Source organism: Aulonocara stuartgranti (genome assembly GCF_965226115.1).
Source record: "Aulonocara stuartgranti genome assembly, chromosome: 11".
Lineage (NCBI taxonomy): Eukaryota > Metazoa > Chordata > Actinopteri > Cichliformes > Cichlidae > Aulonocara > Aulonocara stuartgranti.
In genome coordinates, this window is record NC_138947.1 from 30,512,371 (window position 1) to 30,530,465 (window position 18,095).

Sequence of the window (18,095 nt, forward strand, 5' to 3'; positions counted from 1 at the left end):
CTAACTCGGTATGCATAAGAATGTGGAGAATATCATAGAAGTCTTGGATGGACTGACTCACTGTGTGCCAAAACTGAGCCGATGTCTTTAATAACTAATAAATAAGTAACTGTTCCATATGTAAAATATTGAAATGTGTAGCATAAATTTTCTCATAGTGAAAAGCTGAGAAAATCACTAAAACGGTTATTTTTTCTGAATTGTTATTAATCAGTTCAGTTTAATCAATTTTGTGTCAGTAAACGTAATTAAATCATACGTTCAGTTCACAGATTAATTTCCTTTTGCTTGCAGAAATAATGAAACTGTAAGGCACAGTCTCAGGGGCCCTCAGGAAGGAAATCTAGCTGCACTCTGAATATGATATTGTATATCAGTTATTTCCAGTAACGGAATACTGTTGTTGCCTTGCACTCATGAAGACGTCATAAATTGATATAATACTTATCTAAACTCTATATTTGCAGAAAAAGCCCTGCATAGAAACATATGAGATGATTTAGACCATTGTATTTTAACTTTCACAGTCAAAATTTACTGAGTATTTGGGTAGAAATTTGGAATCCGTCACTATGATAGTCCTTTTATATTAGGATTCTATGTATCTATGAAACCTTTTCAGATATTAAACCTAAAGTTTGATTTCGAAAGCCAAAAATCTACTTTATTTCCATCTCCTCACTAATTTATAACTACACTTGATTCAGAAACAGAAAAGGAAAACAGATTCCTGTAGAAGGAACAAATTCTAGAGTAACGTTTCATCAAATCACCAAACACACTGTGGTCACTGACATTATAGTGCTTTAAAAAAATATATGTTTCAAGGTATCATGGGGAAAAGTGTACTTTTTGTGGTTCCATTATCTCAGAGATCAATGCCCTTTACATCGCACACATTACTATTGCCAAAATTTTCCAAGATACTCAAGCAGCTGAATAGAAATATTAGTTACCTCATATTGTAAAAACTGTGAGATGTGTATGAGTGGCGTCTTTTTCTAGAAAGATCCCGTGTAAAGCAACGGCACTGTTTACTTAGACATAGTAGATGTACAATCTCAAGTCTTTGCACTTTACAAAACATTTCTGAATATGAAAATATTATTTTAGTGTTTAGTGTTTGTAGTTTTGTGTTATACTGTACAAGCTTCCTTTAAGCAAACAAAAAGCAAACCCATGAAAACCTAATTAAGGATGTTTGTTTCCCTGACACAATATTCAAGGGAAATGTAGTTTTAAAGCAGTTGTGGACTACAAACATGGAGTTTAAGGATCTGAGAAACATACAGAGAATTCAAAACAAATATACAATAAAAATGTATAAATATTATCATGTCTTATAATACCACAGTTTGTAAATATGAATACATATTTAAAAAAAAATAACACCGCATTACAAAAGATCATATATCAAGAAATGTTGAACAATCCACTGGCAAAAGTTCATTTTTCACTTCCTGCTACCAGAAAAAGAGACTTCAGCTTCAGTATTAAAAGCAAGTATGTCACCTCTGTTTCTAGATAACTGTTTGAAGGCACACATTTTGACTTGTGGAAACAGTGGCAGCAACACATATATTAAATCAGTATTAGTGGAACACCTGAAGAGCATATCCTTTGGAAGAGCGTGGTCATTTGCTAAGAAAGCCTTTGACTTCCACCACCAATAAATAAACACATCTGTTGGAACTGTTTATATTTAATATAAAGGAAAAAAACCCAAACACAGCAGGCTGCTGATAATGCCGTGATATCCCTAGAGCATGCAACTGCCTCTCTTTCATGAAGAGTTGTTAGCCACCGGGAGAGATTAATATTTTACTGCAGTGGATTGGTTGTCTTCGCCGCATCAGTCCAGACAACTTTTTCCCATCCATTAGTGTATTACGAAAACAAGACACATCGGAGAGACAAAGATGCATGCACTGGCGAGATAAGAGCACGCACAAGGCTTAGGAACACCTAACCTTCACAGTTGCAATAAACAATAACATGTGACTTAAGAGGATTTACATAAGATGAGAGGAGTAATCAGAGGGAGTGAAAAAGCAATGAGGCAGCAATGGCATCTCCTCAAAAGTCTCTGTGTTGCTGAATGAGGGAAGTTGCCATTCTGCTGGATTTAGAGCAAGGCTGTTGTTATCATTTTATTTCCTCCACCGGCACTACAAACCAACACAGATGTCACTTTCTTTTATGACTGAATTGAAATTCAGCGAGCGCGGCTTTGAGTGTTGACATGGTAAAAACTCTGGCATTAGAAGGGCATAGCATGCACAAAAAAGTGACATAAGATAATGCTCAGGCAGATTATCAGTGCTCTCCGCTCAGGCAGCGAGAGGCTTGTTTACTGCGTTTGTAGCACAAATCCACATATCACATTGCAGCTACAGCAAATGTGCGTTAAAGATACTGCAGATGTGAGGAAGAAGAAAAGAAGATCACGCAGCGGTTAGACTGGAATTCCTGTAAATGATTTATTGAATTTCTGCTGAATAATCACAGTAGATTTTAATGCAAAGGAAATGAAAATCGTCTCCTTGCTTATCTAAAATCATTTTATTTAAATCTGCCAGACTTTTATTTGTAGTTTTGCTGTTAACTTAAATGCATTTCTAAGAGGTAGTTTGTCAAACAAAATCAGAGTTGCTAAGTGGAGCTACGTGAAAGACCTGCTTTACTGTGCTTCAGTTTTTATTGGGCTTTACCCGGTAGAAACAACCCTCCCAAAGTGGAAGCTTTCAGGTTCATGCGGCCTTCCATGTTTTTAGAGCTTCCATCTTCAGGAAGATGATCATTAAAAATCCCAGCAGAAGAAACAGCACACCGTCTCTTGTTACTGCCACCATGTCCATGCTCCAGTACTGTAACACACCTGCAAAGTAAATAAAGAAAACACAGATAATCAGTGCGCAGCATCCCCACCCATGTCCTGTAATTTATATCACCTCCTCTCTTATATGGGATACGCTGAAATGGATCATGCTAAAGAAGAGGGTGCATCCCACTGATGACTAACCCACTCATCCATCAGCGTGCTACTACAGTTTTTAAACGTAACCACTACTTGGCATTTTTGATTCAACAGAAATGTAGCATAACCATCTGCACACTTTCATTCACAACACAGGCTGTGCATAAGTTTCACCCTCTGCGAGTCCTTTCACGCCTTGCACACAGTAACCAACAACACTCGCGTGCTGCTTGTAATCAATTTATAGCCACAGCATTATTGTTTCAAGTGTTTTTCTCTATAGCCGATACACTGTATTTGTAACAGTTTCATTGGAATACACATTTCAATAATCCTGCTCTTATTTTTAAATTAAATAATGTATTATATTTGAAAATTCATAACCAGTAATTAACACGATTCTGCTTCTGACTCTGGATATTCATGCAAACAAGCAAATGGCCCAGAATTGCATTTCCACTAATTGCAGCCCAGATGGCAGTGTTCTCCTCAGGTTGCAATGAAAACGTGACCTGATGTTCTGACTGCTCAAATCTTTTATGGTACAATTAAAAAAAATGCTCAACACAATTATGTGATATGTTGGAACAAAAATAATATACATTTGCACGCAAAGCAGATATTTATATTATCTGAGAGTAGGCAGTGGTTTAAAGAAAAACATTTATGCAATTCCAGGTGCAGGGACATTTTGGAAATATCTGTCCTTTTTTATTTGCTGCCTCTGTGTAAAAATGTGGATCATGAATGTGCAGCTGAGTTGTGCTGACAATTTTTTTAAAAAAGAAACAAATTTTTTAAAAAAAATAGCAGATGCATTACAAATATTGAATTATACATTTAGTGGTAATTTGGAGCCTTAAATTATTATTATTATTTTTTAAATCCATGTAAGAAGGCTTCAAATGTGACATTAAGTGAAGTCAGATTCCCTGACACGTTGCCTGCAAAGACACTAGGAAGTCTGCAGCTACTTCAAAACATTTGTCAGTCACAATGTTGGAGCTCAAGCATCACAAGGCAGCTGTTAAGCAGACTCTAAAAATGTTAAGCTTCCAACAATGGGAGGCAGAAAATGTGAAGGGAAACAATTAAATTACGCCTTGCATGAAGTTTGCTTTTCATTTTGTGAGGCAAATTTAGTGCCATGGTTAATCACTATGCTGTTGAACACGATTTGCAAAAATATTCAAGAGCTTTATGTGCCTCAGTGCCCCTTCTGTATTGAAAAATAATGGGCCTCTATCCAATTAAAAACTGCATTAAATCTCTAAAGTATTACATGCACTTTACTGGTATCTCTCTGATTAGGCTTTTCTGCATGTGCAGATGCTGACAGCACACTGAGAAAGGGAGCTCTGACTGACTGCTCCCTTTTAAATCTAGTTCAGGAGCCCAGGATTTTTTCTGGATAATGAAGGTGTGTGCATGCATGAAAAATGTGCAATGAAAAAAAAAAGAGATATTTTTGCATCAAAATCACCAATCTGTAAGAAATTCTCTCTGAAGGCTCATCATTTTAAACATAAAACACGTGTACACACACAGAAAAATCACATTAACAGAAAATGAAAATCATTCAATCTCACTGTCAACATTTCATCTTTCTCTATTTAAACTGCGCTGTCAAATTATTCGGTTTTGGGTTTTTGTGGACATTTTACCAAAAACAATATGATATCTGAACAAAAACCTCCATGAATGAGGATGAGGATGAATGCTCCTCATCTCAGTAATATCTTTTGGATTTGTTTGCATTCATCGCAGCCCTTCTGTTTTGATCCTCCCATCGATAGGCAGTGATTCATAGTTTTGCAACGGAGGCACCAGTCCAACACGTGAATGGGTGATTTATGTGGCCATCTGTTTTGTTTCGATCATAATTTGATCATCTCTTTTTGTGGGGATGACTTTCCATGTCAAGACTCATTTTGCTCCGCTCTCAAAACTCACACTTACGCTACGGGCTGCGCATGTGCACGTGTGCACGCCCGCGCACATGCGCAGCAAACTTTGGAATAATTGAGCCACCCCTCAAAGCAACTGCAGCACATTTACACCCTCAGCCTTTAAAAAAAAAAAAAAACTGACCAAATTATGATTACAAGTAACAAGTAGGAGAGTTGTACAACCGACTCACTCCCACTATCTATTTATGTTAATTAAAAGATTTGCAACTACATGTGTCTGCAGATAATCAAAATGTCTTCTGCAGCAGCACTCCCAGATGCATCGGCACTCCAGAGCTCATTTGCTTGCTGCGATCTCATGTTTGTTTAGAATTAATCAATCTACCCACAATTGAGTTAATTAATTAGTGTTTTAATGCTACTCTTTATAATTGCAGTCAGATGAGTCTGCAGACAAAGCAATCACATTAATGCAAATACAACAGATAATTGTTATCCAAACTTCCTCGGCAGCAGCAGCAGCAGTAGCAGCAGCAGTAGCAGGGGGTGAGAGCTCTTACTGTACTGTAGAGCTCATTCTGTTAAAGCACTAGATGGCACCATTGAGCAGAGTTTCTCCTCTGGTCCTCTTGTCACATCCTTGATATTGTTCAATTAGCTGTTCTATACTGTCCTCACTGAGTGGGTGCACATATGCATTGAGGGATAGATGACACGAGGCTACCCGTGATAGCCTCGCTCACAGACGAATGCCTATCAAAGTGCCGCAGCAGCGAAACGAGAGGTCAACCTCTCCAACTCGTGCAAACGCGTGCTGTTTAAAAAAAAAAGAGAGGAGAAAAAAGGGGCATTCTGCATGTATCTAGTGCAAATCACAGGGAACATTTTGTGCATGCCTCCCTGCCCCCTGATAATGTTTCATTTGAGTTTTCACAAGAGGTATCAACAGCATGACCTTAGAGGCTTCTTTCACTAAATGTCAGAGGCTGTGTTCTTTTCAGGAACATTTTCCACAAAGGTTACTCAGTGTGCTGCGAGCACCCATTCCACTGCATCTATATGGGAATGAAGACATTAGCTGCTTCGTGCACACAGGTTTGTATCACTGCTGGACACAGGAGGGTAAAAATAACGGAGTGAATAATGCATGCTGTCAGTGTCTGGTTTGCCTCGTTGAAGTAGCCAGTTTCAAGCGACGGAGGAGAAGTTTCGCTTTTTGTTTGCATTGTTACCCCTCAGAACTTTTCCATCATTCAAATTTTATTCACCGCATCTTCATCATCATTATCGTCGCCATCATCACCATCATTAACCGCAGCTCATTTCTGCATTGCATGGGCTTTGTAGAGTACATTCTTGTTTACCCAGTTCCTGGTGTTTTTCAGGAATATGCTTGTATCATTCGGCAGCCTCTCAGCGAGAGCCATTATTCCCTCATCTCTTTAGTTTATCTCCTCTGATGATCTGCTCAGATAGATATGACAGCTGAATAAATATGCAAACGTTAGTGTGCAGCTCCACACTTCGCCACAGAATTTCTATTATGTTCTCAGATTTTAGAGACGAACACTATATAACAATGGGACTCTTTGGGGGATTTGGATGAATGGGTTATATTTTTTTTTCCTCCTTTATCATCTTCTGATAAACTGCGGCTATCAGCGGAAAAAATCGAGACACTCCTCACTCATTGGCTTTGGACTAATTAAAAATCTCTTTTCACAAATCTGCTGTTGATAATTTCTGAAGAGATCTTTGAATGTCAGAGAATAAAACGGGATTCATAAAATCACACTTTCATTAATTAACTTTCAGTCAGTGGTGTCATGTCTCTCTGCTGTGTCCTTCAAAAAAAAAAGAAAAGAAAAAAGAATCTGCTCCAAAATAAAGACCAAGTGAACGCGTCACTCATGTTTTCATTGCCCTGACCTAATTCCAAGGGAGGTTTTGGAGGAACTGAATGGATTAGTGCCCACTGTCAAATAAGATCATTAGTAAAACGTGACATTCAAAAATAAGAAACAGCATTTCTTTTGAAATTTTATTGCAACTGACCACAGGTTTTATTCCCTCGCTTACGTGTATTTTTTAATACTTTTCAATTTAATCCAAAGAAAAAGAGGGATTTTTTTTTCAATTATAACATAAAAATGTAAAAATATATGTACATTTTCATTCAAAACTCCCTTCAGAAACACAGCCTGCATCGGCGGTGCACTGCTGGACTTGTGGGGCATATGTTGCCTTTTTATAGCATACTGGTGACTGTCTCAGCCCTAATTCTTTGGGCTTTCGCCTGGCCCCCAGCTCCCAGCATGCTTTGAAACATGTAAGTCTCCTTTCAATCAGTTTTTTGAGCATGGCATCGATATTGGCTACATTTGTGGCAGAGGAGGAGGAGGAGGCGCTTTGGCAGCTCTGTTTGAAAAAGAATTGCCATGGGAGGGGTCGACTTGACCCAGCTTTAATGCAAAACTGAAAAAGAGAGAGGAAACAACAACCAGAGAGAGAGAGGGAGAAAAAAAGGCTACTATATTTAACCAAATCTGCAGCTTAGTCGGAAAACACAGGATAATGATATCCTCTTAACACTCCTTGCTGCAGAATTACAGCCCTCACGGTAGCAGGGGCCAAGATTCAAGACTAGAGAGAAGACGCAGTTATTACAGCGCAATCATTATGTTGTGACTGTGTTCCTGGCCTCGTTCACCTTGCTTGGTCAAAAGATCAACACTACAAAATTAGCAATTAACGAAGCAACTGATTCTTTCCTCAGAAAAGGGCGCAGTAGCCTAACATCCTAAATAACCACTTGTAAATGTGATGGTTTTCCTGCTGGGTTGCTTGTTCTAGGAGATTTTTTTTTCTTTTTCTCTTCAGTAGTTTTAACTAAAGTATTAAATGCACTGCTCAATTAGATTTCTTCTAGCTTACTGAAGCAACAGTAACACCGCTCCCTCCACAGGAGCTGTAACTTTGGAGGGAGGTGCCTACACACAGCTGCTCTTTCTTCATATATTATATACTCTAAAAATAGAGACATCCTCCTTGACAGGTTTCTTGTTGTTTTTGCAAAATCTTAATTAGCGATTAGTTAGAATAATTCTCAAACTGCTTGTCCTTTTTTTTCCATCCCCCCTCAGTGGAGGATGGTTTGTTATTTTAATTAAGCAGAGGTCAGATTTATTAACTCAGCAGGAGTGTGTTGAGTGAAACTGTGGAAATCAGCAACAATCTTTTTCTCCACACACCGATGCTCATTTCATGTCTCCTTCCTTTTTCTCCAAACTGCGAAACAAGGCAGGAAGAGGAGAAAGGGGAGTTTTTGTTTTATCTTATGTTGCTCACTGATTCCTTTTGATTACCTTTTTTTGATGCTGCCCCCCCCCCCCCCCCCCCCCCTCTTCCCCTCCACCTCCGTCTGTTCTTCCCAGTGGTTAGATGATGATACAGCTCAAACCAGACCCCTCGGTGGGAGCATCCACTGGGCTTAGAGGTTGGGTGTGGTACAGGAAGGAAAGTTGAAAACGATGAGAAGGAAAGAGATAAAATTGTGTGAAAGAAATGGGGGGGAAAAATAGAAGTGGGCTCTGAAAGAGAAGGGAAAAAAGATAGGATAATTAAAGAAGAGCGAGAGAGGAAGTTTCATGCAGCTCACGCAGAAAAAGAGCTGATCAGACTATAAATCAAAATGTCTCTGTTATATCTCCGTTCAGATCTTTTGACAGTATATTACTTGTTTTCCTCGTGCATCTTGGCAGCTGGCGTCACATCAAGCGGATAGATGTACAGTAAATAAAGATTTTCAATCTTCTCTTATGGTGAAATCTAAAAAAAAAATGTTGCAGAGCCAGTCGATTTCATTCAGTGCTTTGCCCGCAAAAACTTTCACCAAAAGGAGGGCTTTGTTCTTGCAGATGGCTTCATTCTGGGCAAACTCAGATTTAAAAATACGATGCATGGGAGACAGAGTATAAGGAAAAGAGTGGCTTGATTTTTATTTGACTTTTTTAACAGTGACTCAGTTAATATGTAAATACAGAGAGCTGAATGCAAATTTCAAGAGCACAGAACAGGGTTCAATCTTGGGTTTTATTTGTTAGAAATCTCTCCAGGGAAAGATTGCAAAGTGTTGTACATTCTGTCTGTGGCCACAAGGCAATTACTGCCAGAAAGCTTTTGACTCCTCTTGATTATGTGATGCCTTTCAAAAAATTACACAGATTTCAAATCACATGCTGAGCATACCTCGGCTGTAGTTGGGAGCCTCAGAAGAAAATCCTGACATTCATGCGCGCTACCCCCGAGCCCCCTGTATCTAATGCAGGCTTTATATTGTCTGTGGGGGTGATGAAAGAAAAATCGAAGGGGGTGCTACTTCCACTCCCTGGTCAGCACTGCAAAAAATGTCCTACTCAACATGCCATTTAGTGTAGTTATGATTTCAATGTACATTTTAAACAGAAAATTCCATATGTTACTTACATGGTAAATTATTCCACAGCTTATTTACAGTTTGTGTACATTCGTTCATTTTTATGCACTAAGGGGCTAAAATAATCACTCCTGGCAAAAATACCACAATTAAAGTTTCCTGAAAAAAAATAACTAGATTAGAGAATGAAAAAGTAGTCTATTGTTGGTCACTTGTTCACAGAGTGGCTAAAAAATATGGTGTCTTTGTTAGTCCACAGGCTACAAACACTACTGTTTATTTCAGCTGTGGATTTTTTTTAAAGAAATTATGTCGTGAATATGATTGAGAGACAGCACTTAAGTGTTTAATAGGTCTTACTCATTCACTTTAATTTAAAAAAAGAAAAATAATTTTATTTGCAGCTGGCGTAGTCCTGTCAAAAGTTTTGTCAATTTTTTTAAATGGTGGTTTATGTACGTAAATATTATTTTTTAATTGTTTTGTTTTTTTATATCAATACTGTGAGTGACTTAGGACAAAATTGTAGCAAGGCTGATCTGTAGCCTTGTATCCGAGCTGAATAGCTTTTAAAAACTTCATGAAAGACATTGCTACAAACGCCAAATTAAATAATTAATTTTAATAACTTACCTCTGGTTAAGACAGCGATCTAGTAAGTTGTTTGTATTTATGAACAAAGTAAGTTATGATAACCTCAAAGGGATAGAACAGAAAAATGGTACTATGCCACCTGTTAACCACTTGAGTGATTTGATGCATAAAATTTGTTCAAAATATTTTTGAAAAAATGAGAAAAAAAACATTTACATACTGGTAAATTTCATAAAAATGGCTGCCTTTTTTCGGCTAATAAGGTGATTTTTATTCATAGACACAATTCACAATACAGTTTTTTTAATGAAAAAAAAGAAAGCTAATACCCATGAGGTCCTTGACAGTCAATTTAACTAGAGGGTTAAGCTTATCTAGCTTCTTTTTTTTTTTTTTTTTGCACAATTGATATCAGTTATCTGGCCCAACTAGCCAAGCTAATCTGTATACACAATCCAATAACTCGCTCACATTACACAGAGAACTTACATAAAATACATAAAGCAAATGCAAACTAACCAACTAATTATGGTTGAAATAACAACTAATCTACTGCAATAAAAATGTCAAGCACTGGTTTGTGTACAACCCTTTTAAATAATATACTGCATGGTTTGGGGACCTTGGCATCCTGGTCATAGCCAGCTAATGTAGCACTGGCTGGCTAGCTAGGTGATGTGGAACCATAATTTGCAGCAGAATGTAAGGTATATTTAACCTAAAAATAAAAAATTTAAAAAAAGCACACACATAACATGGCTATTTACCCCAGGTAGATGTGTTTCAGGTGGAGGTAAGTACAGCTTTTTAAACTAATATATTATTTTTTAATCCTGCAGTTGCCTCTTGATTCAGGTATTTGTTTAGCTTGGCAATAGACAAGGCTAAACAACTAATCAGATAAGAGATAATTCTCTGTATAGCATTTAAATTTGACACGTGTTAATGAGCTAAAATAAGGCTTCCTCTTGGTTGTTGCAGGACATTCTTTCAAGGTGTAACACTTCTTATGAGGGCTTTAAAGAAATATTCTGTTTGCGCTAAAGCTAGCAGGGACGGTTTTAAAAGGGATAAAACTGATTCAGAATTCAGTGTAAAGACAAAATATTAAAAATAGTGACCGGTGAAGTTAAAGTCCACAGACTAAGTAGAATGAGCCTCTAAGAAGGCATTAGGTTTAGCCATTAGCTCCTTAACCTGTATTCCCTCCATACTGAGCTGTTAATCTTAAACTTACATAAAGTAGGCTTGTGGATGCACTAAAATGTGATGTCAGCTGATCGAGACACATGTAGTGAACTATAAAATAATATAATAAAATTTTATGTTGAAACTAATTTAAAACACAAGACTGGAACCTGCTAAAATACCTCGCACATCATTTAGTAAAGAGAGAATTACTATTATTATTACTTTCATAGCTTTCTAATAAATGTCAGTAAGGGTTGCAGAAACCACTGATTGCCCCATATTCCAAATGCTGACGTGTAGTAAAGATCATACAGACCTAATCTGAGTTTACCCACATTTTACTTTATCACTATAATAGCCTCACTTACTTGTGTGCTGATATATATATATATATATATATATATATATATATATATATATATATATATATATATATATATATATATATACACATCTCATATCCACAAAATTCACTGTGCAGTTGGATACTTTGGTGTCACGGTTAGATATTTTTTCGATACAAAAAAATGTTCATGCCTTTTTAATTTGTCATTTATTAAAATTATAAATATATATTTTAACTCAAAAGTACAGTTTTTAAATTTAATGTTGCTGAAACAACAAAATAATAATAATTTAAAAAATCCATCTGATTGAGAAATCACTCATCTTTGGAAAAATAGTTTATTACAGAGAAATGTCTCTTTCCAAAATAAAAGCTATACTACTCTTCTTCTGGGCTATATTCTCAGCAGCATATTAAACATATCAGGTCCCCATAAGGAGAATCATGTGCTAACGGCTGTCTAAATGACTTGGGTAAAGTTTGTAGCATGCATGCTTGTTGTTTTTGTCTGCTTCCACTTGTCTTTGCACTAGGATGATGTCGGTGTAAATGTGCAGTCATATTCGTTGTGTTCCCGCTAGTGCTATCAGCGTTAATCTCGTTAAAATGACATTAACGCCATAACGCGGCAAATCTCCGTTAACGAGTTACCACGGATTGCCCCGTGCGTGGGGCTGGAAGGCGTTAACAAGCTAACTGCGCTAACGCACTAGTTCCCACCAATTGAGCATTGCGTGGCACATCCGACATACTGTTTTACTTTTGTCCATGAAGCGCTTACCATCAGGGTCATGCTTCACATGAACACCAAGATAGTTCCAAATGCCAGAGCTGAATGAGGGTGGGAGAGGTTCAATTTCGGGTAGCGTTCAGGCAGTTGCCATGTTGCAACGAGCTTAGCTTCTGTCTTGCTAGCTTGCACTGCGCCCAGTGGATCTGCACTCGACAGTGCAGCCTAGGCGGAGTAGTCGAACGCAGATCCACTGAGCGCTCAACACAGACAGCATCGTCAGAAGAAAAGTTGATAAAGTAAATAAAATTTTTTGTATGGTTCGATACATATGCGTACTAAACTGAAAGCACTGTATTGAACGGTTCAATATCGATAGGATTATTGTTGCACCCCTAATATATATATATATATATATCAGAATCAGAATCAGAATACTTTATTGATCCCTGGGGGAAATTATTTTTTGTTACAGTGCTCCATTTTAAACCAACATTAAGACAAGACAGACAATACACTAACTAAGAATAGTACAATATATACATATATATACATACATACATACATAAGTCACTCATAAATAAATAGTTGGAAAAGAAACATGTGTAGTTGTAGCACCCCTAATATATATATATATATATACACACATAAGGTGACTATATTAAGAATTGAGACACTGACAGTGATGATTTGTTTAAGCAACAAAGTACAAACACGCTGAAAAAATATAGCAGACAAGTACAAGAAAGACCAACAACAACAGGATGGCAGAAACACACTGTCAAAATCCACTCTTCTCTTGAACTGTACATTTAGCAGAACTTATAATATGATCAAAGGCTTTTGCATCTATTGCTGAGAAGCAAATCGACGCTTTCTGTCAAAATGCTCAAACAAATGTTTTTGAGTCAGAAAAAAAACTTTCTGTGGCCTGAAATGTATAATGTGAAAATCTGGAAGCATAAAACCATTTGCATCTCAGATTTATACTTCACAATGGGTGATAACATCATACAGATATGTTTCATGGTTTGAAAAAAAATCTCAGAACAAGTAAAAACCACTTTAATTTCTCACCCCTTTTTCCTTAAAGGACACTGTTATCAGCTCTTCTGCAAGCCTCCAGTGCTGGACTAAGCTGGATATTTCTTGCAGTGTGCCCCGAGAAGCGTTCCGGTTGCACCCAGCGTCAGTCAGGGGCCTCAGCACTGACTGACACTCTGTGGATGATAGCGAAATCTAGCAGGTGCATTTGGCTTGCATACCTCTGATCAGTACACCACTGCGCTTGTCTTCTTAGCTTGCTCTGTAATAAGCTCCTTCAAAGATCAGTATGTACACCCGCACCCCCTCCTCCCACCTTCCCACTGATAAGATCTGGAGTATGTAGTTCTCTCTTTCCCTTTATTCCCAACTCTTTTCGTTTTCTTAAGAAAATGTCAGTTTAATCATATCTTAATGCTTTGATAATGGGGTTCTTTTACACGGGCGAAGAACAGTCACTTCAGTGTCTTAAAAGCCCAGGATGTGGAGGGAAGGAGAGAATGTCTCTAAATTAAATTTGTTCGGGCCCTGCCTCAGTGCTGTGTATTTGTGTGTGTGTGTGTGTGTGTGGGTGGGTGTATAACAGCAGGGACTGAGGCTCTTTTTCACCCCTCTTGACAATCACACAAAACATGTAATTGTTTCATGTGCGTAAGTGAAGTCTATTAATATTCAAATGTCAGCTTGCTTGATTTAAATAATTGCAAAAGTTAAAGTGGAGACTAAACTGGTGAGTCAGTTTGGGCCAAAAACCTGCCTTTTCAAATCTGCGTTAGCGTGCTTTATCTTTACTTCTCAACTTTCGCTCCCACTGAAGTGCACAGACAAGTTGCCTGTCATGTGAGACTTTGTCAGTGTTTTTCTTCTGTATATTTCCATCGCTGTTGTTTTGAATATAAATTATTTCAACAACAAATTGCCAGAAGGAAACCGAAAGAAAAACAAGCGCGAAACAAATAAATTATTTGTAAAGTGTCTCTGCTTGCTAACAAAGAAGGAGGGAACGCGATGGTCCCCAATGGAAGTGCGTGTGCGACTGTGCAGGTGTGACGCCAGCTGCTGGGCTCCCGAACACCCCCCCACTTCTCCTGTCACTCATGGTGACAGGCAGGTAAGGCTGCGAGCGCACACACACACACACACACACACACACACACACACACACACACACACACACACACAGAGACACATACACACACACATCAACTACAGGTGCGCAACTGTTAAGGTGTGTGTTACTCAAAGACTCAACTTATGCTACTTGCAGTGTTGGGGGAGAAAAAAAAAGTTGCTCACATTAAGGTAAAGGCTCTGCTACTCAAACAAACCCTGAAATTGGTTTACATTGTGAAGGAAGAAATCTTAGAAGAAAACGTAGCAGCAGCGCCACCCGCTTTCAGCCATTCGGATGGGCGCGAGACGGAAAGACCAGAGGGCGTATTTAAACAGCCCTGTGGCTCTTTGATGTCGCTGTCAGTCCACTTGGAGGCCAAGACACTGCCGGGTTGCGGTGCTAGCCTGACCTACTTGTGACTCGTTATTGCGCTGAATTTAAGAGGGATGGTTGACAAAAACAGCTCAACAAAGAGAAGAGAAGCGGTGTGGAAGGGGGTTGGGGGGCAAAACAGCTTAAGAACAAATAGCCATTTCTGTTGGAGTTTTGAGTTCTAATCAGTGAAGCAGAAGCCAGTGCAGAGCAGGGGAGTCTGCGTGCAAAAAACATTATCTGCGTCTCAAGATGGATCCCTGACTAATCCCGCTGTCTGAGCTCAATGCTCCCAAGATGCTCTGAGAGGAGAGAAGGAAGACTGGATGAGAGAGGAGGTGGTGAGAGGAGGAAAGGCACCATAGATTCAAAAGGGGGGAGTGGGGGAAGTCAGTTTTCCCACAGGCCAGTGTCAGTTCAGGGACAGCATTTCTTTGTCCTAATTGCACTCTCTCCACTTAGAGCAGGTTACTGCTGGGAACCCTGCAAATCGGAAGCATTAGTTGCTCGAGATCCTTATTAGCTCATTTTGGCCGAGCATTCAGCACTCCCCGTGTTACCATTCGACGCAAAAAGAGGCATCATCAAAACTGCAAGGAAGACGTCCCCCTTTCATCTTTTAATTAGTTAGTTTGCATTGGCTGCTACTGTAAGCAGTGGATTTGTTATTTATTTGCTGAAACACAGGCTTGCCACATTATTGTGTAGCTCCACGCAGGCTGCTGTCCTCTTTGATTCAGGCTAATGGAGTCCCACCAAGCTACATAATATGTGCTGTATGAAAAGCCTCTAATTCCAAAATCATCTTAAAGGAGCGATGCGTACAGCCAGAGACAGAATGTCTTCACAATGACACACAGACGCAGAAAAAGAGGAAAGAAAAGAAAAGGAGGGGAAAGAAAAGAGAACACAAAAACTCCATGTGATTTTTGCTTGGACATGAAACCAATTTGTTCCCAGGATCATTTTTTGCTGCCATTCACAGTAAATGATTAAAAGGGCGCTACTTCACATTGATCTCTGGCGCAGAGCTCAATAAGCAAACAAGAAAATGAAAAGGGGAGGAAAAAAAAGATTTTGCATTCATAGCAACAATCGTAGTAGAGTACAGTTTATTGAACTCACAGATGCATAAAATTGTGATATTGTACCCACCATTGTATGTATTTAGAGCTGAAAATGCATGTTCAGTGCAATTTATGCTCTTTAATTGTGCTCCAATTTCCAAGTAGAGGAAAAAGATTTCTAAGAGGAGAGACCACTGATGCGGTGAACAGTGTTTAAGCTGCTGCCGACTGCTTCTGCTGCTGCTGCTTAACAGGACTCTGTCACTGGCACTCTGCAAAACTGTCAGGGTTACCATTGAGATGAATCTAAAACTGGCCACAGGGTTATTTTTAGACTTGGCTGCAGGATAAAAAGTTTCTGAACCCCATAAGTAGGTCAGCTCAAGTGGTGTTCACATTGCTGTTATGTACAATTTACTAGAAAAGTAGCATCTCCGGTCCAAGAGCAACTTTTAATCCACACTGCACAGTGAATGAGCAAGTCAACTTTCTCCCCGACCAGCTTCCTGAATCTTTCCTAATCCGCATGCAGTTTGTTCTACAAGTCAGTTTTGTTGACGTACCTGACGTGAGAGGTTTATTAAGAAAAAAGAAACAAACCCAAAAAACCCCCCCAGCTGCTGTAAATTTGCTCTGTAGCTTCAGCTTTTGTCACCAGCTGAGGATAAATTTCATACAATCGATGTAATAGTTTCCTGCAGCTACTGCATGTGCGTGTTTAGGCAGAGCGAGCTTTACATTGGCTGTCTAAACATCCTCGTTCAACCTCTGTTTTTTTTCCTCCTTGTTTTTCAGTAATAGATGTGTTACAAAGACAGAGCCATAAACAGGGTTAATTTGAATTACAAGCTATATTTCACTTTCAAGTATGCAGGGTTTCTTTTTAAAGGCTGTTGTATTTTCCGTTTACCGCTGACCCACGGTCACAGCAGCAAATATCACACAATCTTGAGTGCTTTTATCTTGCCGGTTCAAACCTTTTACAGTACTTTCATGAGGTTCAAAGCCATTTCCATACGGGTCCAGTATAGCATATTGGCAGAGTGTGCGCGGTCAAATAAACCCCCCTGCTGTGAGAAGACGCTATATCACAACTGTGTATTCAATTGCATTAATTGAATAACAGGAGGAGAGAAGGTGACAGTGCTGGAGTGAAAATGATGAGCGACCATTAGTGGCGCGGCCTCCATTCCAACTTTGACAGGTAAACAATCTAATTGATTTTCCATGGCGTCTTGCCGGACTGTTCAATGCCATATTTCCAGTTTAAACGCCGACCATTCTCGGTGTTTGCAGAACAGACAAGCCCGTCATCTGTAGCACCGAAAACATGTCAAGTTAGAACGAGTAATTTGTGGTGATGAATGACAAGTGCAGGCTCCTGTTCAGTAGTCTGAGCGCTCATTAGAAAACACATTTTCAGATGTCACCAGGCTTCTGTGTTTTTGTACTTTTTGGGGAGAATAAACAAATATCGCTTGAATACTGCAGTGTCACAGAAACGAGCAGAAGGAACTTAAACCTCAATTGACATGTCTCACGCAGCCGACTTTTTTGAACGTTGACAGCCATCTGTGTGGATTCCTTTCACTCTCCACTAATGAGCTGTGGGTTGAGGAGACCCAATCTACACAGCCCTGTCCCTGGGGCCCCGTGCAGCTGCCGGGCACACACACACTCATGTGCATGCATGCCCCCCCCCGTCCACCACCACCTCCACCACAGACACACACACACACAAACACAAACACATGCAGCCACCAGCATCCCTCTGCGCTTGAAAGCACACTTTTGGCTAACTAAGATCTGAAGTTGTGCAACTTCACGTGGAGTATCTGTTATTTTTCTTGCACCACACACATTCCCATGTGCCAGCGAGGGAGAGTAAAAGAGCCAACACCAGAGTAAAAGAGAAAGGGGGGAGGAAGAAGAGTATCCAAACAAAATGCGAATGCTGCACATTATGCTTTGGTTGTGGCAGGAGTGTAATACAACTGTTGACTGCCTTTTTTTCCCTTTTTTTTGCAGAGATAAATTATTTAATCTTGTACCTTCTGTTTCTGTGTGCCTTGGTATATGATTATGGGCATGTGTTTTCATGTTTCTCAGCAGTAATGATGTGTGCACGAGAGAGAGCGATCCAGGCAAACAGATTCAGGATCTTCATGTGCAGAAATAGAAGCAAGCCCAAGAACAGTATTAAGGCAAAGTTTCCGCTGCTGTTCACGTTTTCCCTCCTTCACATAGCCATACCTGTGCGAAGATCTATTTGATCCCTATCGTGCACAAACGCAGATGAGCGGGAATGCCACTGA